The sequence below is a fragment of the Lepidochelys kempii genome, chromosome 9 (genome assembly GCF_965140285.1).
Source record: "Lepidochelys kempii isolate rLepKem1 chromosome 9, rLepKem1.hap1, whole genome shotgun sequence".
Lineage (NCBI taxonomy): Eukaryota > Metazoa > Chordata > Testudines > Cheloniidae > Lepidochelys > Lepidochelys kempii.
The window spans coordinates 3,251,282-3,278,343 of NC_136388.1; the positions used below are offsets into that span (position 1 = coordinate 3,251,282).

The 27,062-nt window shown below is 46.0% G+C and overlaps 1 long non-coding RNA gene across 4 annotated transcripts in view; it reads left to right on the forward strand.

Moving 5' to 3' along the window:
* The window catches only part of LOC144930851 (uncharacterized), a 36,761-nt gene that overhangs the window by 591 nt on the left and 9,108 nt on the right, over positions 1 to 27,062 (forward strand). The window contains exons 2-5 of one of the 4 annotated variants that reach the window (XR_013636305.1): positions 2,369 to 2,652; positions 4,690 to 4,777; positions 6,533 to 6,659; positions 7,244 to 7,492. This is a non-coding gene — a long non-coding RNA (uncharacterized LOC144930851). Of the gene's footprint in view, positions 1 to 2,368; positions 2,653 to 4,689; positions 4,778 to 6,532; positions 7,493 to 10,605; positions 11,635 to 27,062 lie in introns of those variants that run through there. The other 3 variants (XR_013636306.1, XR_013636304.1, XR_013636307.1) reach the window with 3 other exon arrangements.

Sequence of the window (27,062 nt, forward strand, 5' to 3'; positions counted from 1 at the left end):
TGGCAGAGCCAGGAATTGAATCCTAGCCTCTTTACTCATTGTCCACTGCATTAATCTTTACCTGATTAGAAATGTGCTATTATTTTGCCTCTTTTCACTGTGCTTTTACACACTGGAAAAGGATCCATAGACCATCAAAGAGATGCTCTTTAAAAAAGATGCATTTAAATCCTAATAAATGTGTTGCACTATAATTTAGTCTTGTAATTAAAAGATTCTTAGTAATATTTTACATACTGCCATATATTTAAACAGCAGTTTACCATAGAGTAAAATAGGTTCCCTGCTTCCAAGAGTAAATATCTCCAAGAGCATAAGAATTTACACAAAGCTTGAATGCCTGCCTGTCTCTACCCTGTTTCTGTTGGCTGGAGGAGTGACTGGGAGCTGATTAAAAAGGATACCTTGTTTCAACCGTTGTTCTAGTCTGCACTTATTGTGATTAATCCAAGGCAGAACTATCGCAAAAATTACTTTTTTCAGAGTAGCTTTGAGAGCTGCACAGAAGGGAGCTGTGTAGAAGCTGGTTTGGCTGCAGCTTTGAATGTCATGACTAACTATTCTGTTCATCTTTAGTAGAGAGAAGGCAGCAACTAAGGAGAAGCATTTGATAAGGAAATTCAACTGAGAGGTTGCTGGGTTTTTTCAGTTCATGTCTTTAAATGCTATTTTACATTAGATGGTTCCCCTATAGACTTAAAAGGATTTCTAGAAAAGAGGGTGCAGGAAATTAAAAGAAAAAGCCACAGGAATTTGGAATTAGACAGCCTGGAGTTTGTTAATTTCCACAAAGGCCTCACTGTTGCCCAACACAACAAACCCAGCGCACATCCCTTCATGGCAGGAGCTGCATTTGCTCCATTTCTCACCCCTACCTACAAAACTGCAAAGTGTGCTTTCAGCACGTCTGAACCCTCACAGACATTGCCTTCTCCTCAGACAGCCCCCGCCCCCATGACGCTGAACCACCACTTAGCTGCCCCAGCCCCAGGGTTTGCTATATAACCTTGTGCAGCTAGCCCCCGCCCAGCCCCTGGCCAATCGCAGGGCGACAGCAATCATGCTGTGCAGGTTATCCCAGGCACTACTATTAAGCCTAATCAGCTGTACCCTCTACATCAATTTCTAGAGGAGATTTCACTCTTGGGTTTGTAAATTTTTATTTTAAAAGCTAGCTAGGGAAAACCCAACTCTCCTCCCTTCTCACAGTTTGTCCCAAACAGCCACAAGCCAGGGAACACTTAGACCTACAGGGATCTCACAGACCTGTTTCCCTGAACCAAGACTCCTAATAAAACCCTGATTTCTGTGGCCCCGAGCCAAGAAAGGACTTTGATGTTGCAACCCTCAGCATCATGAGGCCTAACTTTTAGACTCCTAGAAACACTACAGGAACACGCTGCTAGCCATAAAGCCACCTAGGCTCCCTGTACAACAGGAAAGGAAATACAGGCACCTCAGACTGCTATCCACAGCATGCTAGAGGGTGTAGTCATTGATTTGAGTTTATTGTTCATTTCTTGTGGGATGTTATGACTAACTAACCTGTTAGGACACATGTTCCTAGTGACTCTCAGTCTGAAGCAAGGAGCAGAGGGGACTTTCTCTCTGTAAAGCTTGAAGCTGTCGCCGCTTTAGATCCAACCCATGGTGGTATAATACCACGTTGCTATCTTCTCTTTAAACCAAATAAAAGGCTACAGTGGGGAGCCACCAAAGCTAGCCAATGGGCGATGCCGATGAGATGATGTGTCCAAAGCGCCTTGCCCCTCTTTGGGAGTTCGGTGCCTAAGTCCTGGTTGCAGGAGGCACCTGGCTCTGCTCACGATGCAGGAACCAAAATAGGCAAGCTGCTGCCTACCTCATGTATGGGGCCCAAGACAGCAGGCGTGTTCAGAGGCCTTCTAGCTCCACACAAAAGACCTGGGAGGAGTGGGTTAGCCTAGTGGTTTAGGGGTCTCACCTGGGAGCTGAGATATTCCCCCCAGTTCAAGACCTCCCCTCTGCCTCCTGAAGAGAAAGGATTTGACTCGGGACCCGCTACCTCTCAGGAGAATGCAGTAACCACTGAACGATAGGAAATTCTGAGGCAGGGCTCCCACAGTCTCTCCTGTTGTAGTTGTTCCACTTTAACTGAGTATTGATGCGTCCTGAGAAAGAGCGTGAATGGCTCTGTAGGCTAGTGCAGTGTTGTTCTAGCCGTGTCCGTCCCAGGATATGAGAGACAAAGTGGAGGAGGGACTGTCTTCTATTGGACCAATGTCTGTGTGTGAGAGAGACAAGCTTTGGAGCTTACATAGAGCTCTTCTTCCGATCTAGAGCACTCACTGGAGAGGGGGCAGAGCCTGTTCAAATCCCTTCTCTTCAGCAGGCAGAGTGGGCATTTGAACCGCTGGTCTCCTACATCCCGGAGGAGTACCCGAATTACTGGGATAAAGGTTATAAGCCAGGTCCTCCCCCGCCGGATGTTTTGTGTGGCGTGAGGGGGTCTCCGAATATGTCGACTGGATCGGGCCCTGCAGGCGAGACAGATGTTCTTCCACTCACCTTCCCAGGGTCCGTGCGTCGCCTGGAGTGAGGCAGCAGTACCAATGCCCACAGGCAGAAGCGTCCACACCTCAGGAACGTTTGCAGTGGAAGTGTCGGCACTGAGTGAGTTTTGTTGCCTTGGGGGAAGCAGCTGAGCGAGGGTTTTGTGGATCCCAGCGGTGTCTAAAAACAAGATGTAGGTGCCTAAGTCTGGGGGTTGTGCACTTAAGAGCCTTTGTGGATCCAGGCCTGTCTGTCTCTCTAGGTTTTTTATGCCATGCACTTCACCATACTGGAGGACTGCTCTTACAGCTGTGCTCCTCAAGGGTGATTCTACAGAAGAGTAACTTTGGATTTACAGTAATGGCCCACGGAGATCTTTACATGCAGCAGTGTAGAATAGATCGGGAGGGAATAGGGCTGGGAAGTGGGGGTGGGGGTGGGGGGGGGATGTCAAACATTTTAACAGGATCTTGGTTACTGAGGAGACTCAGAAAAAGCAAGAATGTGAAAATGGGCTGGATTCACAAATGACCCTTTCCTCCCAATCCTTAGCTATTGAAATCGGACCATTTGATTGATGGATGAACTTTCTATTGAGTGATTTAGGGGAAACAATCAATAGCGGGCAATTCTATATGAGGCATTTCTAAGTGAATAGTAATAACATCAGGGATAACTTTTCAGACAACTTGCAAGAAAAAACGTTCTGCTGTACAAAGATGTTAATAAATGCCACAATCTATATAGCCTTATAAAAAAGTCCGCTGATGGTCTGTAGTACAGTAATGATCCAAACCACTGTCCCTGACAATGGAGTTTGGGGCCACTAGTGTTTTTGCCAGGGAACTGTAGGCCAGTTATATTGAGGCTGGAGGGCTGAGTGCTATACAGAGACATTATTTTAATGCTTATGCTCAACATCTTCACGCCAGCAGGTGAATGCTGCTTGACTCCGTTGTAGAGGTAATGCTGCATATTTGCAGTATACAGCTCCTTCCAGCCAAGGAACTCAAGCATTAGTTAGTTCAGTGCTACAATACCCCTCACAAGTATTCGCCCTGTTTTAAAGATAAGGAAACTGAGGCAAAGAGGAGGGAAGTGACTTATCCAGCAGCAGACCGTAAGTCAGTGTTAGAACTCAGGTCCCTTGATGCCTTAGTCCCATTTTAACCACTTGATCAGTGATCCCCCTGGCATCCCGTAACGAAGATGAGCCAGGAGTCAGCTGCTGCCACCCTGGGGGATACTAAGCCGTACACGCCCTATAGGGCACCACAGATTTAGCAGTGAATTTCACTCCTGAAGTGAAAAGCTCCTCCAAATGCACTCACTGGGTAGAGTGGCTCGACTGGGAAAAGACAAAAAGAGGAATACAAATACAAGGATGAAATGGAACAGAAAGCAGAGAGAATGACATAGAAATCCAGACACACTGTGGTGAAGGGAGCAGAGAGAGGGAAATGCTGATGAACAAATAAGTGCCACACACACAAATACGTGCCTGAGATTGGGTGCCCTGCTCAGGGAAGCCTATTTCCCTTTCCCTGATGTACAGTACATGGCTCCTTTGGGTAGACAAACAGCTTTGGTTTTGTTTAATAATGAACATATTTCTCTTGGAATAAAAGTGAGTTTACATTCTAGAGGGAGGTAGATAATGGTTCCCAAAGTCATAGTTTTGCAGCCCCAGGCAATAGGTCGACAGCTTTGTGAGATCTCCTACTCCCCTAATTCTTTGCACTTTGGCAGTGGTTTCAGGTGCTGCCACTCAGACTGACACCTGCTCCAGCCGCCCACAGCAGTGCCAGCAGGAAGGAAGCGACAGCTACTCATTTAGAAGTGAGCAGTGGGTTTTTTGCAGGAAACAATGGTGCTCATGGTGCCCTAGCACCAGTAAGTGTCCATTCCAGGTCGTTGATCCTAGGAGATGATACATTCTGAGTGCTCCCAAGGCAAATCCTGGATTCGATTGTTACACTCCTGAGAGAAGCTCTTTTAGCTTTAGTGCTAAAGACTTTTGATTTTGGAGCTGATTCAATACCCAATCCTGTCCACTTGTGGTTTAGCTGCTAGCTGTGTTGCCTGTATTTACCAAGCCACAAACCCATTACGCTGTGTGTAGTAACACTTGGAACATTTCTGTTCTTCGTTGTCCAGATACCCATCACACTGTTTCCACTGGCCCCGTCCAACCAGAATCCACCCTCCCAGGCCTGTCTATACAGTCTAGAGCAACAACTTGCAGGTAAGTCTCATACCATCCTCTGAGTCCATCAGGACAGAATTAGACCAAAGGGGATTTGCTTCTAGTGATTCTCCAGAAGCCAACTTTCCAAAACGCAGCTCCTGTTGATGCATCCCATCTGCTCTGCTGACTTCCTTTGAAAGCCTGACCTAGGAACATTAATTACCATCAAGGCTAACAAGGATATACCCTTTGTGGCAATAACTATCATCACTGACGTTTCTTGATACAGAACATCCTTTTCACTTTGGCATTGTGTGTATATCATTGAGATTATTAATGCATGAATCTCTCGCTGATATTAATGAGGCTGATGCACGCGCGCATGGAGGAATAGCCCCCTCTTTCTTGTGCATTTCGCACTCACTCTGCAATGATCGATAGTGATCACCAGCCTCCTCTTTGTCAGGAGAAAAGGTGATTTGTTGCAAAGGACTCATATCTTAATGCCTTCAACAGAAAGCACAAAACAGCATTACTCATCCCTTGTATTACAAGAAATATCCTAAAGAACAGTGTCTGCAGCTACACCAGTCAGGATGGAAACACCTGTCAGAGATGATCTAGGTAATATTTAGTCCTTCCATGAGTGTAGGGGACTGGACTAGATGACCTCTTCAGGTCCATTCCAGTCCTACTATTCTATGATGGCCATCAAATGAATCCTAATGCTTCATGGCACCAGCTGGAGTCTGGAAGAAATCTCTCTTCCATGGCATAGCTTTTGCAAAAAGGGGTCTGGTATAGTGATTGTGGTGACTGCAGGAGCACAGGGAACCATGCTTTGAAATATCCAGTATGGGCCACTGCTGGAGACGAGCTACTAGATATTAGAGTAAACAATCATAGGCAGGCCTTTTTATTTGTTGATAGCAATCCAAAGAACATTAATACAAATAAAGTTAAGATACTCTTCTCACCCTCTCCTCAATGCTCTATCCTTCATAAAGCAATCATAGAATTCAAGGTCAACGTTACTTTTTTTATACAGGAGATTACTGCCTTTGCCCGTTTTCAAAGGCACAGACTGGTTCCAATGTGTTACGTTAATTATATCTAAAAATATTCCCAACATTTTCCCAAACCCTAAAGTCCAAGCTCTACTTTGCTTCAACGAGACGTTTTTCCAGAATAAGGACTTCGTAGTAGCAGGGTCAAGCTCACCATCACTCCAAGTAAAAGATGATCATCTATTCCCAGCACACTGAGACGTTCAATAAATCCAGGCTCTGATGGATCAACGCGACATTGAGTCGAGGACCCTTCACAGGAAACTCTCTGCCTTCATAGAATCATAGAATAACAGAGTTGGAAGGGACCTCTGGAGGCCATCTAGTCCATCCCCCTGCCCAGAGCAGGACCAATCCCAACTAAATCATCCCAGCCAGGGCTTTGTCAAGCCTGACCTTAAAAACTTCTAAGGAAGGGGATTCCACCACCTCCCTAGGTAACGCGTTCCAGTGCTTCACCACCGCCTTCAGTTCTCTTCCACTTAAACCAAAGATACTTTTTGCCCAGGTGCCGCAGCTGACCTCCACTGTGCATATGAGTTCAGGAAAACGGTCTGACGGGTCTCGGTGCACGCGGGACTGTTGTCACCCCCTACCTCTTGCAAGAGGGAGTCTTTCATGTGGTAGCTGGGTGGTAGCACTCCGGCCACTGCCACTCAAGCATACACCTTGCAATGATTACGAGTTTTGACAAGTTATGAGCTTTCTGTCGATAACCTTTTGGGTTCCCCTGTGCTTGTTGTAGTGAGTTTGTCAGGTCTGAGGTGAGAGCTGTTTGCAGAGAACAGGGGACCCTTTGCCGGGGGATCTTTGTGTCGCCAGTGGATGAAATCCAGGCAGGTGGGAACCACATTCCTCAGAGCTATGGCATGGTAAGATTCAGTGGCTGTTTATAAGTCTGAATCTGGATGCACGGCTGGGTCTGCAGCCCCCTCTGAAGTTCAGCTCACGTGCACATCCTGGTTTACTTGTCAAAGTCTTCCAGTCTGAGCACTGAGCTGCTCATTAATTTTCAGTGGACAAATGAGTACTTTGGAGCTACCATTTCTCCCGTTCTGAGTCCTAGCCATTGACCTGGAGCTGGAAAGGTTTTGCAGTTTGCTTGGTGCATGACTCAGATTTTATTGGCACTGTAGCTCTGCAGTTAAATACTTAAAATAACTTTATGGTGCAATTGTTAAATGACAGTCCTGGAGACTGAGGTCCTTGATTTATTCATAGGAAAGGTACAACACAGGGGGAAGTGCTGTGAGCATCACCACTTCTCCCAAACCCAACCCTCGTTGCTGTGCCTTTCTTTTGCCCTGGTGGGACCATCTCTATGGGGGGAAAGGAAAGTTTGGTTTCCATGCTGAGCTCAAGACTGCAACAGGGTACCAGTTAGGATAGCAATTTATATGATGCAGACAATTATTCTCTGGGTGCTGTGTTGAAACAAGCAACTAATTCCCTACAGATATTGAACATACCCATCAGCAAGCAACTTTTGTCATTCTGAGCCTGGGCTGGATTCAACCTAACGAGCTAGAGGAGAAATGGTGTGCATCCCACCACACAGTCCTCCCAGAACGCACGGCTATGAGATACAGCCACAGAGTGTTCAACCACTGAGCCAGGGCTGGGAACACGGTACCGTAAGATCGGAGGGCATACAAGCCATGCTGCATGAACTACTCTCCTCCCCACAAAAGTGTTTTCCTCCATTAATACAATTAATGACACAGTAATATTGGTTTGTTTTTTCTAAACTAACTATCCAGCAAAGACTACCTATGGAGATTTAAGCAATAAAAACAGGCAGCCAATTAGAAAGCCCTGGAAACATTTTGCAATAACATTTGTAGGGCCATTGGCCAACTGTTCAAATGTGCATGTCTGCTGATGTATGTCAGAGCAGCAGTGAGAAGGAAATTATGTGGAGCAAATAGTGCATACTAGAGACCGATTATTATTGGTACCACAGAGGCCCTATTTACTACCAGAAAGAGATATCAACCCCCATTACAGATAGAGAGAATTAGAACTGGTCACAAGATGGTAGGCATTTTCCATTACAAAATTAAAACGTAAATTTGGTTGTTTTTTTCCCAAAAATTCTTCAATTTGAGCCGTTTTCATTGAAAAACGGGGACATTTCTAAATAAATTTAAATGTTAGTTTAAAATAAAGGTAATTTTTCATCAAAAATGTTTTTTTAATAGAAAGTTTTGACCAAATCTAGCTACACCCCTCTGGAACCCTGTCTAAATTCTAGTCTACACTAGAATTGCTACAGCAGAGCAGCTGTACCGATGTAGCTGGTAGATGCTCTATGCCGAAAGGAGAGAGCTCTCCCATCGGCAAAATTACTCCACCTCCCTGAGCGGCGGTAGGAGAGCGTCTCCTGCCAACATAGGGCTGTCCACACTGGCGCTTAGGTCAGTGTAACTTACGTCACTCGGGCTTTTCCACACCCCTGCGTGACTTAAGTTATACCAAGTAAGCGCTAGTGTGTACAAGCCCTAATTCTGTGTGGTCTTTGAAGGATTTCCTTTGAGCAGTTCTAAAGGCATTGCCCTTAAGCTCTGCATTACAACACAGTTTTGTAATGACATGATTATGCAACCCACTGGTCAGCGTCTAACACCTCCCCCTACGTGCCTGAGCCACAGAGGATACAAGGCTGTGACAGACAACAGCAGCAAAGCTTGGTTATTTAGCTCACGCTGTAGAGACTGCTGCTTTCAGCTTGGGATGTCCTTGGTTCAATCCCAATGATGGCCAAGCCCTCAGCCGCATTCAGTGCGGAAGTTGGGTGGTGTTCAGTGAATGACAAAGGGGCTTGTAAACAACGAGGCCGGGGCCTCGTGGATCGGTGCTCTATTGTTGGTCAAATTTCACAATGTAAATCTGGTGTAAATCTCACCAGTATAAGGTAGAGAATGAGTCAGGTGTCTGAAGGTTACCATGCCCACTGGGAGTAAAAAAACCCTTAAGATGTCTTGTCTGCCATCTGGGGGCAATAACTAAGCCCCCGCTGACTAGGCTGTTATTTTTGCCTCACCCCCTATCAAATGTCAGATGACTATGGGGTACGTTGGTTGAGCGTTCTCATAAGTAATGACTTTCTTCTCTCCATGCCAGTACACACGTGACAGCATCTCCTCTCCAAGCTAAACGGCTGGCTGTGGCAATGGGATGGCCCATTGCTTAGACAAACAGCTGCCTTCTTAACCAAGGATTGAAGAGGTCTTGAAGAACAAAGGACTTTCTAAATCTTTACAGGTGGTCACTCCAGAAGTGGACTCTGGTGAGGCAGAATGGGGAGATTGCACTGTGTCTTCCTAGACTCTACCTGCTTTTTGGGGAAGGAAGAAACTTTATTCCCCACAGATCTCAGTCCAGCCCTGAATTCGCTATTAAATAAGTATCCACATGTCTTTTGCTAATAGAAACGGCAGGCAGAAAAACAGGTTAGCAATTCCCTAAGACAACCTCATCTACCTCCTGAACTCTGGGCTAAGCAGTCATCAGGTTTGCTGAACACAGTTGCAGATGACAAAATTTTTCCAGAGGGGAACAAAGCGAGTCCCAGAAGGACAGCACAGGCACCTTAATCCTAAATGGAGCACAGGATTAGGTCCAAGAGATGAATATAACTGGACCGCTTGGTAATAGTGACTATAATATAACTAAATTTAACATCCCCGCGGCAGGGAAAACAGCACATCAGCCCAACACTGTAGCATTTCATTTCAGAAAGGGGCACTACACAAAAATGAGGAAGTTAATTCAACAGAAATGAAAAAGTACAGCACCAAAAGTGAAATCCCTGCAAGCTGCATGGAAACTTTTTAAAGACACCATAATAGAGGCTCAACTTAAATGTATACCCCACATTAAAAAACATAACAGCACCAAAAAAGTGCCACCGTGGCTAAACGACAAAGTGAAAGAAGCAGTGAGAGCAAAAAGGCATTCTTAAAAAAGTGGATGATCGAGATGCTAAAGGAGCACTCAAGGACGATAAGGTCATTGCAGAGAAACTACATGAATTCATTGCATCGGTCTTCATGGATGAGGATGTGAAGGAGATTCCCAAATGTGAGCCATTCTTTTTAGGTAACAAATCTGAGGAACTGCCCCTGATTGAGGTGTCATTAGAGGAGATTTTGGAACAAACTGATAAACTAAACAGTCATAAGTCACCAGGACCAGATGGTCTTCACCCAAGAGTTCTGAAGGAACTCAAATGTGAAACTGCAGAACTACTAACTGTAGTCTGTAACCGATCATTTAAATCAGCTTTTTACCAAATGACTGGAGAATAGCCAATGCGATGCCAATTTTTAAAAAGGGCTCCAGAGGTGATCCCGGCAATTACAGGCCGGTAAGCCTGACTTCAGTACCGGGGAAACTGGTTGACACTATAGTAAAGAACAAAATTGTCAGACACATAGATGAACATAATTCGATGGGGAAGAGCCAACGTGGTTTTTGTAAAGGGAAATCATGCCTCACCAATCTACTAGAATTCTTTGAGGGGGTCAACAAGCATGTGGACCAAGGGGATCCAGTGGATATAGTATACTTAGATTTTCAGAAAGCCTTTGACAAGGTCCCTCACCAAAGGCTCTTAAGCAAAGTGGAATGTGTTACCGAGGGAGGTGGTGGAATCTCCTTCCTTAGGTATTTTTAAGGTCAGGCTTGACAAAGCCCTGGCTGGGATGATTTAGTTGGGGATTGGTCCTGCTTTGAGCAGGGGGTTGGACTAGATGACCTCCTGAGGTCCCTTTCAACCCTGATATTCTATGATTCTCACCATCTCTCTCTTTCCAGTAGCCCCTGTTGCATTCTGCTCTTGGACTCGGAAGGAAGGGAATCGGAGTTTACGAGAACATCCAAGTGCAGAGCTGGTTGCAGCCATGCATTCACTGGGCATGGAGAGAAGAAAGACTGGACCAGGTGGTGACAGATGCCACAAGAGGCTGTTGAGTCCAAGACTTTAGTAAGGTTCAAGGAGGGTTTGGACATTCCTATGGATAACAAGGCCACCCAGAGTTATAATAGTTAAGGCCGACAAAGAGTTCTGGAAGAAATAAAAACAGCCGGCTTCTGGTTTAAAACCAACACTCACGGCAGGCAAATTATCCTGTATCTCCCTAATGCAGGGTTTTACACTTTCCACCTAAACATCTGGTACTGACCACCATGAGAGCCAGGATATTGGGCTGCATGTAGCACAGGTCTGACCCAGCCTGGCGATTTCCTGTGTTTCCTGTGAGCAGCAGTCAGGCCCAGAGGTCTGATTCCCTGACAGCAGATGCAACAGCTCCTTTTGGCTCCGTGACATTTGCACGAGGTTACACTCCTTTATACAGATGCAATGCCTCCACCACAAATACAGTCTGCTCTGAATGGCATTCAATTCAGCTGGCAGCTCTCACTTGGTGTGACTGGAAGATGCAAATCAAATAGCTTGTGTGACTGACTGGCAGAGCTGTGCGCGACTTTTCCCTCAGAAGGTCAAAATGGGGAAGGCTGCATTTCACACCCCCCAGCATCTGCAGGGCATTTTTCATAAATTTTGCTCTGAATGAAACTGTCATTACAGCATCATGTCAGAGAGGCTGTTAGAAATGGAAGGTCAAAGGCCAAATTTAGCATGCTTACATCACTATGGTCTCACCGGTCATGGTTTTGAATTGGAGATTGGGAATCAGTATAAACCAGGGTCGAGCTAAATCATTTGGGACCTTTTTAAAACAATGATTCACCCAAAGCATGGAAAGTTTTAGGGGAGATTTTGAGGAAGCTCAGAGTGTACATAAAGGAGAGACTGATAAGGGAAGTTGGAGTATTAACTCAAGGTGATGCAGTTATAAATTCACATTCTTCCTACCTCATTCTCGGATGGCTTATTACACCAATCGATAAATAAAACTAAAGAGAAGCGACAGGCTTCCAGGAAAGCATTTCACTTTCAGTTCAAGAGCAGTAGCCTCAAGCTTCTCCTGCTGATTTTTAATTAAAAAGTGAAAGCCCTTTGACTCTTCCATCTCCGAAGAGAGAGGAAGAGTTTCAAACACACAAATGGCCATTCAGCACCCAAAGGACATGCCAGCTCATCACGTTCACTCAGGGCCAGCACTTTGCTTAGCACCGCAGCTCTTAGATACACTTCCAGTGAAAGCGAGAGTATGTGTATTGTCAAGGGCTGCAGACGCAAGTGATGGTGAGTAAGACTATCGGAAAGAAATGGCTACATACAAAACAAAATCAGAACATGCTTTTTAGAGACTAAACTTAACTAACAAGTTACCCTCTACTAGGCTAAAGAAGCTTATCTCACCCACAGTTCTCGCCAGCATTTTCAACCAAGACTGGTTGAGATCCCACTTTCATAAAGCAAATTCACTGTCCATTTATTTCTTATGTAAGGGATGCCAGGGTGTTCCCCCTTCCCTCCCCCGCCCTTCAAATACAGTAGAGCAAAACTTCGAAGAGCACCTGAAGATAAGGTTCTTTCTCCCACACACACACCCATGAGGCTTTTCAGGGTGCCCAAAACTGTAAGCCAGTGTTACCTCTCTGTCTCTGCAAGGGTGAGCTTTGCTGGGACTTAGTCTGTGTGTCAGTGTCCTGCCACACCTGTCTGTCTGCCACACCAACAAACTCCTCCGGACTCTGCCAGTCAAAACCTTGCAGGGAACCTTCAGTAAACTCGGAGACATCTCCCTGCAATCTCCAATCCCTCTCCCTGGCCACTCACAGAAATTATTAAATCCACTGTCTCCAGAGAGACTGAGGGCTCACTCTTCAATTCAATACAACAGTGAAGAGAGGTTTTACAATAAACTCAAACCGAGTGTATTAACAGAGAACGGAGGTTTAAGTGATACTGAGCAGAGATAGCAGAAACAGAAAATGGTTACACACCAAACAAAATAAAACATGCTCTCTAGTGTCTATGAGTTAACTTTAGCAAGCTACAATCTTCACCTAAACAGCTTCCTCACTTACATCAAGCTCCCAGCATCTCCAGTCCTTCTGGCAGGAGGATCAAAGATTTGCAGACTCAGAGGGCGCTGTCCCCTTTCTCCCCTAAGTGGGGGATGGAACTCAGGACATGTCTACTCTGCAACTAGACGCCCATGGCTGGCCCATGCCAGCCGACTCGGGCTCATGGGGCTCGGGCTGCTGGGCTGTTGCATTGCTGTGTAGGCTTCTAGCCTGGGCTCTAGGACCCTGTGAACTGGGAGGCTCCCAGAGCTCCGGCTCTAGCCCAAGCCTGGAAGTCTACACAGCAATGAAACAGCTCCACAGTCTGAGCCCAGCTCAGCTGGCATGGGCTAGCTGCAGGTTTTTCTTTGCTGTGTAGACAGACCCTAAGGGGTTCTCTCCCATTCTCTGCCTTCTGCTGAAATGCACCCCCCAGGTAAGGTTCTTCTCCCCTGCTGTTTGTCTATCCCTGTTGACTTGTATGTAAATGTAACTTCCATTGTCTCTGGCATCACCTTGTTCAGTTTACACTGGAGACAGACAAAACAACATCCCTTTGTCTAGGGCAAATTGTTTATCAAATCTGCCCCCAAAACGTATTTTAAGAACATATTTCCAGCACACATACATAACTCTTTACACACCCGCTGTACATACATCACACAATGACATTAATGATCAGCGTGTTATCAGTTTTTATGTGATCCCTTACAAGGTATGGTTTGGCTAAATATTCATGACAACAGTATATTGGGTGTGCCCTTTGCCAGTTGGCATGAAGGGGCTCTGAGGGTCACCCCCCAACATACACACACACACAGTTTTTCTCTTCCTGTTAGTTTCCTCTGAAGGTCTCACAATCCTTCATTTGTATTCAGTTCGGACTTGATAGGAGACCCGTTGTAAAACAAGACACTACTCAGTTTACGTGTAAACAGGTGGATAAACATCTCTTGTCTGACAGGAAACCTCTTTGTCACCTTTGCTGGTGACCAATCCCTACACACAGACTGTAAGAATATATTTTCAGTGTACATACACATAACTCCTTACACAACTGCTGTATGTATGTTTCACAGTGATAGTGGTGACCAATGTGATGCGTCATTTATTTGCGACCTCATATCACATGCTTTGGTAAACTAGAATGTAAATACCAGACTCGGGAGATTCCTGGGCCCATTGCCATTGGCACTAAGTGGTTCCTAGCTTTCTCTTGCACACACACACTTATACATGAGGGATTCTAATCTCACACTGTAGCTAATTCTGCTTGATCCTGGTGTAAATCAGGAACAATTCCACTAATGTCAATAGTCAAACCATGTGTGATCAGTGTAAGATCAGAATCTGGCCCACTGACTTCAGACTGCAAATTTATGCCACTGTACTGTATATGAGGTCAGAATCAGGCTCACAATAGCTATGTTAAGAGCATAGATGAAATACAACACACACACACACACACACACACACACACTGCATTGTGTATACTCAGCAATGCAAAGCTTACAGTTGTCTAGTGTATCATTCCCTGTGAGAGCAAACCCCCCCCCCCGTCCCAGCTGTCTACAGACCTGCAGATACCTCCTGAGCATATCCCTGGCTCCTGAGTTCTGCCCCTGTGTCACTGGGAACTCCTCCAGTTGTGTGAGCACGCAGGTGATAATAGATTAGCAAACACACAGCAGGGGCTTTGCCTCCTCTGGGAGCAGGTGACTAAACTCCAGAAAAACCCAAAGCCCTGTTTTTTAAGTTAGTTTCTTGGAGTTAGATGGGGAACCCCTTACGCACACAAGTAATCCTGAAGTCAGCGAGGCTATGCATGAGAGTGGGTTGGAGGAGTGGACAGGTTGCTGATACAGAGCAATCCGGATCACTTGGAAGGCTGGGCAAAAGCAAACAGTATGCATTTTAATACAACCAGATGTAGACATAGATCTAGGAACCAAGAATGCAGGCCATTCTTGCAGGATGGGGGACTCTATCCTGGGAAGCAGTGACTCTGAAAACGATAAATTGGAGAGGGTTCAGAGAAGAGCCATTGGATGATTAAAGGACTGGAAAACCTGCCTTATAGTGATAGACTCCAGGAGCGCCATCTATTTAGATTAACAAAGAGAAGATTAAGGGGTGACTTGATCAGTCTGTAAGTATCTACATGGGGAGGAAAACTCGGATGAAGGGCTCTGCACTCTAGCAGACAGAGGTATAACAAGATCCAATGGCTGAAAGCTGAAGCTAGACAAATTCTGACTGGAAATAAGGTGCACGTTTTTAACGAGCAGGGCAATGAATCATTGGAGCAGCTTGCCAAGAGCTGTGATGGATTGCCCAGCACTGGCGATGTTTAAATCAAGAGTCGATGTTTTTCTAGAGGATTGGCTCTAATTCAAATGAGAATAAATTTAGGGCCATGTCCTGTCTTATGCCGGAGGGCAGACTCAATGCTCGCAATGATCCAATGGGCCTCAGTTCCCCACCTGTACAATGGGATAGCAGCACTGCCCTGCACCATAGGGGTGCTGTGAGAATAAATACACTGGGGAGTGTGAGATACTTCAGTAATGGGGCCGTACAGCCACATTGGATAGATAAATATACATAACCCGCACTTATGTCCGTGCACGGAAATTCCAGCCCATCCCCGCAACCTCCCCTAACTGTCCCCATCTCTCTCCAGTCCACCTTCAACCTCCACACAGTGGATCCCTTCTTGTGACCACTCCCCCAATACCCTGAGAATCCCCCCATCCTCAAAAGCCAAAGCAGGGGCAGAGTGCCAGTTTGCCAGGCCTCCTGCTGCGGTTTCTTTAAGATTCTCCAGCGTCCTGGGGCGTCCCCATTAATCTTGCACCAGAGAGCATCACGCAGCTCTGATGGGAAAGCCCCAGTTTGTACCAGATAGGAAAGGCATATCCGACTGACCTAAAATTTTTACTGAATGTCACATTCCTCTGGCTCCTTCCAGCCCAGATCATTATTTGGAATGCATCACTTGCTCCCTGTCAGAATCAACCTATGTTAATCTTTCGATCATCTCCCACGCTCTCCTACCTTACATCCCCTTTCCAGCATTTTCTTTAATCAATATTCCCGCCAGACACACTAAGTGCATTTTTTATAAATAAACCTGTACCTTGTACCTAGACGATCTGACATTCTGACAAACTAAATGACCTTCTTTGGCTAAACAATGTAAGAGGTTTGCCTCCCTTATCAAATACTAAAAGTATCAGCCATCACCAATACAAGACACTTGTATTTTACTTTGATTTATATTTAGTGTGCATTCTCTGCTTGTCAGAAGTGCTGCATAGACAGCCCTGGCAACTGAAAGCCTCAGAGCAGAGCAGACATACCACAAGTGATGGTAATGCAAGATGTCATGATTTTTAGGACCAGAAGGGACCTCCATAGAAGTCTGACCTTCTGCATCACACAGGCCAGAGAACCTCACCCAGTGATTTCTATATCAAGACCATATCTTGTCATTGAGCTACAGCATATTTTTTAGAATCACACCTGTCAAGGTTCCTTCCCCACTCTGAACTCTAGGGTACAGATGCGGGGACCTGCATGAAAGACCCCCTAAGCTTATTCTTACCAGCTTAGGTTAAAAACTTCCTCAAGGTACAAACTTTGCCTTGTCCTTGAACCCTACGCAGCCACCAACAAGCATGTTAAACAAAGAACAGGGAAAGAGCCCACTTGGAGACATCTTCCCCCCAAAATATCCCCCCAAGCCCTACACCCCCTTTCCTGGGGAAGGCTTGATAAAAATCCTCACCAATTTGCATAGGTGAACACAGACCCAAACCCTTGGATCTTAAGAACAATGAAAAAACAATCAGGTTCTTAAAAGAAGAATTTTAATTAAAGAAAAAGTAAAAGAATCACCTCTGTAAAATCAGGATAGTAAATACCTTACAGGGTAATCAGATTCAAAACATAGAGAATCCCTCTAGGCAAAACCTTAAGTTACAAATAGTCACAAAAACAGGAATATACATTCCATTCAGCACAGCTATTTTACCAGCCATTTAAACAAAACAGAAATCTAAAGCATATCTAGCTAGATTACTTTTTCTGTTCCCGGCAAAAGCATCACACAGACAGACAGAACCTTTTGTTCCCCCACCCCCCTCCAGCTTTGAAAGTAACTTGTCTCCTCATTGGTCATTTTGGTCAGGTGCCAGAGAGGTTATCCTAGCTTCTTAACCCTTTACAGGTGAAAGGGTTTTGCCTCTGGCCAGGAGGGATTTTATACTTCTGTATACAGAAAGGTGGTTACCCTTCCCTTTATATTTATGACAACACCCTATCTTGATTTAAAGACTCCAAATGATGAAGGATCCATCATTGGATTCGGTTTTGCTGCCTTCTGCTAAATTAAAGAGCCCTCTTCTACCGTCAACTCCACACTGGATGTTTTACAGTGTAGGAATTATTTTGGGGCAGGTCTCTGGCCTGTGTTAAACAGGTGGTCAATTAGATGATCACAATGGTCCCTTCTGGCCTTGGAATCTCTGAGTGTGAGCACCAGAAATCTTCTCCCCATAGGTATTCGTAGATCCTGATAAAGTCACCTCGTAACCTTCCCTCTCCTAAATTAAATAGATTGAGCTTCTTAGGTCTCTAACTATAAGGCAAATTTCCAGCCCTCAAATCATTCTTGTAGCTCATTTTGGAACCCTTTCCAGTTCTTCAACATTCTTTTTAAAGTATGGACACCAGAACTGGACACACAATTCCAGTAACAGTCTCACTAATGCTATAGGCAGAGGTTTCCCACAATGCCCCACTCATGTGCCTCAGTCCTGCCTTGCAGACACCATCTCCAGGGTGTCTTCATGCATTCCTTGATAGAGATGGAGACCAGACTTGAATAACCTTGACCCTAGGGGAAGTTGGGATCCATGACTGGATCTGGATCCAAACTTCAGGACTTGCCCCTTTCTCTATAATGTGCTGAACACAACCCAGGACCTGAACACCCTGGGACTTTGGATCTGGATCAGAGCTTTGCAGCCTCGATCTGTGTCTATTGCCTCGCCTTTCTGCTGAGACTTCCAACAAGGTGAACCAATTAGTGCCGGTAATGTACGTATAGGTGCAATGTATGTGATGTTCACTGAAACCATTGTTCCGTACCAGGAACTGCACATCACTGATCAGCCAGCCAAAGGTCATAACTTTCACTTACAAAATGGCATGGGCCAGAGTGAGCCTCTTTTCCTTTCTTCCTTTTTTTCTTTTTTTTTTTAAATTCCTTCCTCTCTGCAGGTTATGTGCCACCACAATCACAGGGACATAGAGACTGCCAGCTCAGAGCAGACCAGGGATCCATCTAGTTCATTATCCTGGCTCTGACAATGGCCAGTAATGGGAGCCAGTCCCAGCTACTTCAGAGGAGGCTGCAGGAGGCTGGTGCTTGTCGAAATTTCCTTCCTCCCCATTAGTCAGAGATTGGCTTCTGCCTTGAAGCAGGGGAGTTTCAGCCTGCAGGTTTTTTTGTTTTCCATAGTAGTATCTGAGTACCAGAGAGTATCCAGAGAGATAGTAGCTGAACCAGGCAAAGGAGAGAAATGTTCTCTAGTGCGTTCTCAACTCCCTGAGCCACCCAGCACCACCAGAGGTCTTCCATTTCATTCCAGTTTCACCAGAACAATGGGCGGCACTCTTCCAAGCAATGCCTAGGGAAGAGAAATGGGAGAACAAAGAGCCATGCAAGACTTGCCTTCTGTCTCTATATTACTAACTAGAGCGAGAGACCAGCTGGCTTTTCACTGCCCCCACTCTGACGTCCTGAGAAGCATATGGGGGCTTATAAAAGTAGAAGACCTTCCTTCATGACTGGGCACCATGGGGACTGGATAGCTAATTCCAATTCATTGCTATTAGGGAAAGAGAGTTGTTGCCATCTAAGCTAATAAGGAGATTTTTCACCATGTCATTTATATAGTGGAAGGAATTATAAAATCGCTCTGTGACAGATAGCAGTACTGCTGAAGTTTCCTTAGTTTGTCATTGCAAACAAAAGAACCTCAGCAAGCATAAAATTAACTTCTCCACATTGCAAGTGCTCAGCAGTGAGATGAACCAAATTTTCTGCTAATTGAACGCACCGAGTTAGTTATATATTCATACTAAACTGGCACTTTCAGCATCACTGAGTTCTAGCTCTGCAGGGAGCCTTCAGAATAGCAAAACGTCACACCTTGCAACAAATTTACTTCTGATAGGCTCAGTGGATGGGCTGGCATTGCAACCAAGTTAGCTAGACACCAGCCAGAAACAGAGGTGTGGTTTGAAGACAATAGTGCACATTCTGAAAATGCAGTGTTGCCAGCTCTTGGATTTTATCCCAAGTCTCGTGATTTTTAGTGTTTTTCTTAAAGCCCCAGCTGCTGGAATCATGATTCTGTATGAGAATCTTAGCTTTCTTTTTTTTTTTTTAAAGGACTTTTTTTTAAGTAAGTTTCTTGCCCTCATGGTTGCAAAGAAAAGCTTGAATACATGAAGTAAGTGGATTCTAAAGGCTCAAAACCAGAAACAAAGCAAAAGAGTCCAACTTTTTTTTGTTGTTCTTAAACTCATGAGTTTTAGGCCCGTATCACAATTTTTGAGGCTCAGATGCAGGATTTTTGTGGGCTTGGTTTTGGCAATACTGGATCCTATTTTGGAGGGGAGGGGAGGGGGTAGCTAGTGTGGACAATGAACGTATGCAGCAGGAAGAGCAGCGGCAGGAGGAAGTAGAAATAGGGAGAGAGGGGAAGAGAGAGTTTAGAGATTCTCAACGGGAGACACTGAATCCAGATCCATCCCCTGTGTTGTGGATGGAATAATTAAATAAAAGCATTTCACCCAAACCTGAGAGTCCCTGCATCCTCAAGACCTCAACAGCTTGGACAGACAAGAGGCTAACCATATGCATAACCATAACCATAACCAAATGCAGTATCTTGACACCAGCACATGGCAAACATGGCATTTCATACACAAAGAGGGGAGCAAGATCTAGGGGTTAAAACACAGGTGTGTAAATCAGCACCTTATCCCCTCTTTGACCCACTATGGACATGTCACTTAACCTCAGAACACAGGAATCTCCAAACCGAAGCCCCGGTTTCCCCAGTTGTACGACAGAGAGGAGAATACTCGCTGCTGAGCTTAGCAAGCCCTCAGAACAGAATTTGTGTTCATCAGGAAAGAAAGCACATGGTCATTTACTGAGAGGGAAACCGATCCCATGTGTACTCAGCTACTACGGCTTACGTGGTGGATGGGCCTTCTGCTGGCCCTCTGCCCAGAGCTCAATTTGACCTTGAATGTGCAAACACTCCGGTCATCCCGAATCTGCTCAGGCTTCTGGAAATGTTTTGTTCACACTGAGCATGCATCCCAAGCATTAGTTTAGTCACTCGTAACAACATAAAGTTAGCTTATTTCAATAGTAGCTCCTCTGCTCGTAGCTTGCTACCTCACCTCACCCCTCCTACATCACAGGGGTGGTGTGATCTTACTTAATTAACGCCTGCACAGATTAGCTATCTAATCTATGTATCTATCATAGTCCCGATGTGCTCCTCACTGTAGTAGATAGGCACCACACGGCCCGTAAAAACAAATGGATAAAGGAGGATCGAGAAGTATAAAATATTCTGTATGATTAACTATTTTATTTTATCGAGCACCAGAGCTGCTCAAATGTCCTTAATATAGTTTCATTGAATTTTAACTTTGCAGTAAAATGACTTTCAGCCATACTTGCCTTCCTCAGAGATTAGCAATCCAAGTCCTTATTCACTCCCCGATACAGAACATCACATAGTTCCCACCCCCCAAGCTGAGGCATGTTTTAATGGGCTTCTGGGGCAGGATGACTGATTCACAGTCAGGGGCCTGGTAATTATGTAATTCTGAGGGAAATCCTGGATACCTGCACAAAGCTTGTGCCTTGCTCAGGGCATCTCCGTGAGAGGTCAACATTTACTCCTTGCAAGGGTCTCCCCATGGGGAAGTGGGTGCTGCATCTCTTGAGGCAGTGAATCCAAGAACCTACCGACTTCACCCCTGTCTCTCTCCCCTGCCATGAACCCCTCCTCAAGGAAGACGCAAACCAGGACTCTGCAGTGTGCTGGAGATGTAGAATCCTACAGCTTAGCTTCTTCATGGCCTTACTCCCATGTACAATTACCTGATTGCCAGTTCCTGGTATAGATGTTGAGCATGCTCATGGTGCATATCCAATTTTTGCAGGTGCATCTTGGGATCACTTTGAAAACTGAACTCCTAGGGCTGGACAGTGAAACCCTCACACTGGTGAGCTGATACACAGGGGCATATCCCTTGGCTCCTTTACTCACAGACTGAACATGCACCAGAGCATCACAATCTGGCCCAGAATATCTTTCATCCTGATTACGTCCTCATCCCCTTTCCCACGCGGAATACAGTACACAGTCCCTCAAGGCCACACATTCCTGTGTGTGTCTATAAAGCAGGAACCCGGGATATGTTATACTGATTTGACATGTTATCTTTCTAAAGCAGCCAGACCGTAGGTTTATTATACATCATTCATCAGTTTTAAGACCTTTGGGAGCAGATTTCCTTTGTGGGAAGATTAACCACTGCAGAGAGGAGCTCAGCCCTCCGCAAAAAGGTCTGTTGTTGCTGTAATCTCTTTCAGGCAGAGACTGTAGGTGCTGACGTCTGGTCAGCACCTTGCACATGGTGGGAGCTGCCAGAATTCAAGTGCATAATTATAATCTCCCTAACAAGATTAAATTTTCTAGGCAAAATGTATACGTATTTCAGAGTAACAGCCGTGTTAGTCTGTATTCGCAAAAAGAAAAGGAGTACTTGTGGCACCTTAGAGACTAACCAATTTATTTGAGCAGAAGCTTTCGTGAGCTACAGCTCACTTCATCAGATGCATACTGTGGAAAATACAGAAGATGTTTGTTTTTATACACACAAATCATGAAAAAATGGGTGTTTATCACCACAAAAGGTTTTCTCTCCCCCCACCCCACTCTCCTGTTGGTAATAGCTTATGTAAAGTGATCACTCTCCTTACAACGTGTATGATAATCAAGGTGGGCCATTTCCAGCACAAATCCAGGGTTTAACAAGAACGTCTGAGGAAGGGGGGGGGAGGGTAGGAAAACAAGGGGAAATAGAAAAGGAGTACTTGTGGCACCTTAGAGACTAACCAATTTATTTGAGCATATGAAGTGAGCTGTAGCTCATGAAACCTTATGCTCAAATAAATTGGTTAGTCTCTAAGGTGCCACAAGTACTCCTTTTCTTTTTGCAAATACAGACTAACATGGCTGTTACTCTGAAAAGGAGAAATAGGTTACCTTGCATAATGACTTAGCCACTCCCAGTCTCTATTCAAGCCTAAGTTAATTGTATCCAATTTGCAACTGAATTCCAATTCAGCAGTCTCTCGCTGGAGTCTGGATTTGAAGTTTTTCTGTGTAATATTGCAACTTTCATGTCTGTAATCGCGTGACCAGAGAGATTGAAGTGTTCTCCGACTGGTTTATGAATGTTATAATTCTTGACATCTGATTTGTGTCCATTTATTCTTTTACGTAGAGACTGTCCAGTTTGACCAATGTACATGGCAGAGGGGCATTGCTGGCACATGATGGCATCTATCACATTGGTGGATGTGCAGGTGAATGAGCCTCTGATAGTGTGCCTGATGTTATTAGGCCCTGTGATGGTGTCCCCTGAATAGATATGTGGGCACAGTTGGCAACGGGCTTTGTTGCAAGGATAGGTTCCTGGGTTAGTGGTTCTGTTGTGTGGTATGTGGTTGCTGGTGAGTATTTGCTTCAGGTTGGGGGGCTGTCCGTAGGCAAGGACTGGCCTGTCTCCCAAGATTTGTGAGAGTGTTGGGTCATCCTTCAGGATAGGTAGTAGATCCTTGGTAATGTGTTGGAAGGGTTTTAGTTGGGGGCTGAAGGTGACGGCTAGTGGCGTTCTGTTATTTTCTTCGTTAGGCCTGTCCTGTAGTAGGTGACTTCTGGGAACTCTTCTGGCTCTATCAATCTGTTTCTTCACTTCAGCAGGTGGGTATTGTAGTTGTAAGAATGCTTGATAGAGATCGTGTAGGTGTTTGTCTCTGTCTGAGGGGTTGGAGCAAATGTGGTTGTATTGCAGAGCTTGGCTGTAGACAATGGATCGTGTGGTGTGGTCAGGGTGAAAGCTAGAGGTATGTAGGTAAGAATAGCGGTCAGTAGGTTTCCGGTATAGGGTGGTGTTTATGTGACCATCGTTTATTAGCACTGTAGTGTCCAGGAAGTGGATCTTTTGTGTGGACTGGACCAGGCTGAGGTTGATGGTGGGATGGAATTTGTTGAAATCATGGTGGAATTCCTCAAGGGCTTCTTTTCCATGGATCCAGATGATGAAGATGTCATCAATATAGCGCAAGTAGAATAGGGGCGCTGGGGACAAGAGCTGAGGAAGCGTTGTTCTAAGTCAGCCATAAAATGTTGGCATACTGTGGGGCCATGCGGGTACCCATAGCAGTGCCGCTGATCTGAAGGTATACATTGTCCCCAAATGTAAAATAGTTATGGGTAAGGACAAAGTCACAAAGTTCAGCCACCAGGTTAGCCGTGACATTATCGGGGATAGTGTTCTTGACGGCTTGTAGTCCATCTTTGTGTGGAATGTTGGTGTAGAGGGTTTCTACATCCATAGTGGCCAGGATGGTGTTATCAGGAAGATCACCGATGGATTGTAGTTTCCTCAGGAAGTCAGTGGTGTCTCGAAGGTAACTGGGAGTGCTGGTAGCGTAGGGCCTGAGGAGGGAGTCTACATAGCCAGATAATCCTGCTGTCAGGGTGCCAATGCCTGAGATGATGGGGCACCCAGGATTTCCAGGTTTATGGATCTTGGGTAGCAGATAGAATATCCCAGGTCGGAGTTCCAGGGGTGTGTCTGTGCGGATTTGATCTTGTGCTTTTTCAGGGGGTTTCTTGAGCAAATGCTGTAGTTTCTTTTGGTAACTTTCAGTGGGATCAGAGGGTAATGGCTTGTAGAAAGTGGTGTTGGAGAGCTGCCGAGCAGCCTCTTGTTCATATTCTGACCTATTCATGATGACAACAGCATCTCCTTTGTCAGCCTTTTTGATTATGATGTCAGAGTTGTTTCTGAGGCTGTTAATGGCATTGTGTTCTGCACGGCTGAGGTTATGGGGCAAGTGATGCTGCTTTTCCACAATTTCAGCCCGTGCACGTCGGCGGAAGCACTCTATGTAGAAGTCCAGTCTGCTGTTTTGACCTTCAGGAGGAGTCCACCCAGAATCCTTCTTTTTGTAATGTTGGTAGGGAGGTCTCTGTGGGTTAGTATGTTGTTCAGAGGTGTGTTGGAAATATTCCTTGAGTCAGAGACGTCGAAAATAGGATTCTAAGTGACCACAGAACTGTATCAGGTTCGTGGGGGTAGAGGGGCAGAAGGAGAGGCCCCGAGATAGGACAGCTGCTTCTGCTGGGCTAAGAGTATAGTTGGATAGATTAACAATATTGCTGGGTGGGTTGAGGGAACCATTGCTGTGGCCCCTTGTGGCATGTAGTAGTTTAGAACAAGTTCTCTTCGGACTTCTACCGCTCCTTTCCTCGAAGGAGCCCTTGAGTTGGCTGCTGTTCTAACATACCGAGCTTTTATTGTCTCCCTGCAATGAAATAAAGTAGAAATACACAGGAACGACCCTAGCCGGTCAAAGCAGGGGTATTGTTAGCCAGTATCCTGTTCCAGACAGCGGCTACTCCAGATGCCTTAGAGCAAGAACCTCAGCAGTAGACAGTTCCTGGATAACAGCAGTGGATGGCCCAACATGACAATGGCCCCAGCAGAGCTCAGAGAGCAATGATGGGTAACTGCCCCACCTCTCCAAAGGCCCTCACCTTCAGGGTCCTGCCGGGATCCCTACTATCCCTGCAGAAGAGCACTCGGAGATAGAATGAGCCAACGTGGGCTTAGCTTCCAGCAGTGTCCCAACCCTCGGCTGCCCATCCAATTCTCAGCTGGTGCAACCCCCACCATGACTGTGCTGCCAGAGTGTCTACGAGAGATCAGCGCTTGGATGAAGAGCAGCTGGCTCAGGCTGAAGTGACGCTGACTGGAAAGGGGAAATGCCTTGAACAGCTGGCCAGGATGTTGTCTCCACCTTCCCCTGATGGCTCGCAGCCCCCATTCGGCGGAGTGGTGCGAAGCCTCAGGGTCCCATTTGACTCCTCGCCAAACCTGGATGACCCAGGAACACCAGTTTCCCCATGTGCCTTCTTTCACCTCCAGCCTGCCAGGAAACTTGGTCCCTTCCTCCTGGAGCAGGACCTGGCCGCAGCAGAGCCTGCGTCTGTCACCTCCGGGCTGCATTACCGTCACTCGTTGCCTTTGAAGCTGAATGTGAAGATGATGCACAGCTGGTATACAATGTGGCTCCCCACCTCCCACGTGGAACACATCAGCCTCAAGTCTCTCCACAGGCTCCCCGTCAGCTCCCCATGCCAGTTTATGCCCTTGGGCCTAATTTTCTAAGTCATGAATGGGTCAAGCTGCAGCTACATTAAAGACGTGAAATAGTTCATGACTGCAGGTGGCCAGGACCTCAGGGTAGGTCTCCTCTGAAGGAAGGCATCTCTGACAGCTCAGCGCACCCCTCCTGTCAACTCAGTGGGAAGATCGCCACCTACAGAGTCACTGCTCCTTTGTGCAGAACACCAGGAATTTCTTGGCAAGCATCCACTGATCAGGCCTCACCCTGCTGAGAACGGCACAGCCGCAGCCCTCCTCTCTGCTGTGTGCCAGCTGATTAGCCGACTGTCAGTGCAGCTGTCCTTCCTTTATGCAGACAGGCAGGCAAACCCCTGCAGTCGAGGTGAGGTACAAAAGGCAAGGGGGAGCAACGGGGCTTGTTTCATCACCTCTGCACTTGCATGGGCTGTATTAGCTGGGTTCAGAGCCTCTATAGGGCAGCTTGTGAGGCAAATTGAGGTGCACTCAAAGAAAACCAGCCTCCAAGATGCAGCCAAGCTCACCCCTCCCAATACTGGAGCGTCCTGGGAGCTCAGTTACTCTGGCAGAAACTCTGCACTCGGACGTGTTTCCAACATACAGTCTCAGAATTTGTCCTTCGTTCTCCTGCGAGGCTTGGGGAAGCAGCTTTACAGTGGCTGCCAACCTACCTCAGCCCTCACCAAGTTTCAGTTTAGCAGCAGTTCACAGAAAGGAAAAGCCAGCAGAATAAAATACGGGGTTGGGTGTGGGACAGGGTGGGGGACTGGAAGGGGTTGCTTTTGTCTGTCAAAAGTCTGCTGGGTCCAAGGACCCAATACTCCTCCCTGCACAGTTTGCTTAGGGTCTCACTGGTTGAGACAAGCCACTGGAACGCCATAGCTCAAGCTGCCTGTTCCAATGTGTCAACCTTGATGTGTCTGAGTCACTCCCACACATGCTGGGATCATGCCATGTAGGTCTCACCTCTCCCTGCCCTGCTTCACCACCTTTGCCATCCTCCCTAGCAATGTCATTGACTGCTAAGAAGGGTTAGAGAGTTGTTAAATTTCAGTGCATCGGAGCATGTAAATAAGCAGCTCATCAGCTTTTCACGGCATTGTCTGTCTCTGTGAAGACTATTACCTTTAGCACAAATGGTTTCTCTCACTGTTTCTCATACAGTCTGAAGCTAAGTGTTAGGATATTTATGTCTCCTGCAACCACACTAACCAAGCAGAGAAACAGGAGTACGGGTATATGTGGGAGGGCTGGGAGGCGGTGGAATTAACATGATGCTCAAACTAATTTGTAGCCTCTTCCAAGAAGGAAACCTCTTCTGATTCATCCCTTTCCTAACAGAAATTAATCCAGAGCCCTCGCTTCCTGTGACTTACATACTTTGGAGTGTTTGAAATCTAGAGCCCAACTTTTTAATTTGGCTCAAATCTCTATTTATGAACAAGAGAGGTGATCCTGTAACACAAGTTGCCTTCATTCCCCTGAGGAGTGGCACTAAATTCAACGGTGTACTTACTGCTCACCTGTACAAGGACTGTATGCATGAGCAAGGCGAGCAGGCTTAGCCTCAGAGGCAGCCTTACATCATTTCCATCCCACCATACGAGAGTTCTTGTGGCCGAGCAGTTGCTTGAGAAGTGACTGACAAACTCAGAGAAGCTCAGGGAAGAAAGTATAGAACAATGCTGCTGACTTTACATCTTGAACAGCTAGGCTGTGATAGTCAGTGGGAAAGGGCAGAAAACCTTTGG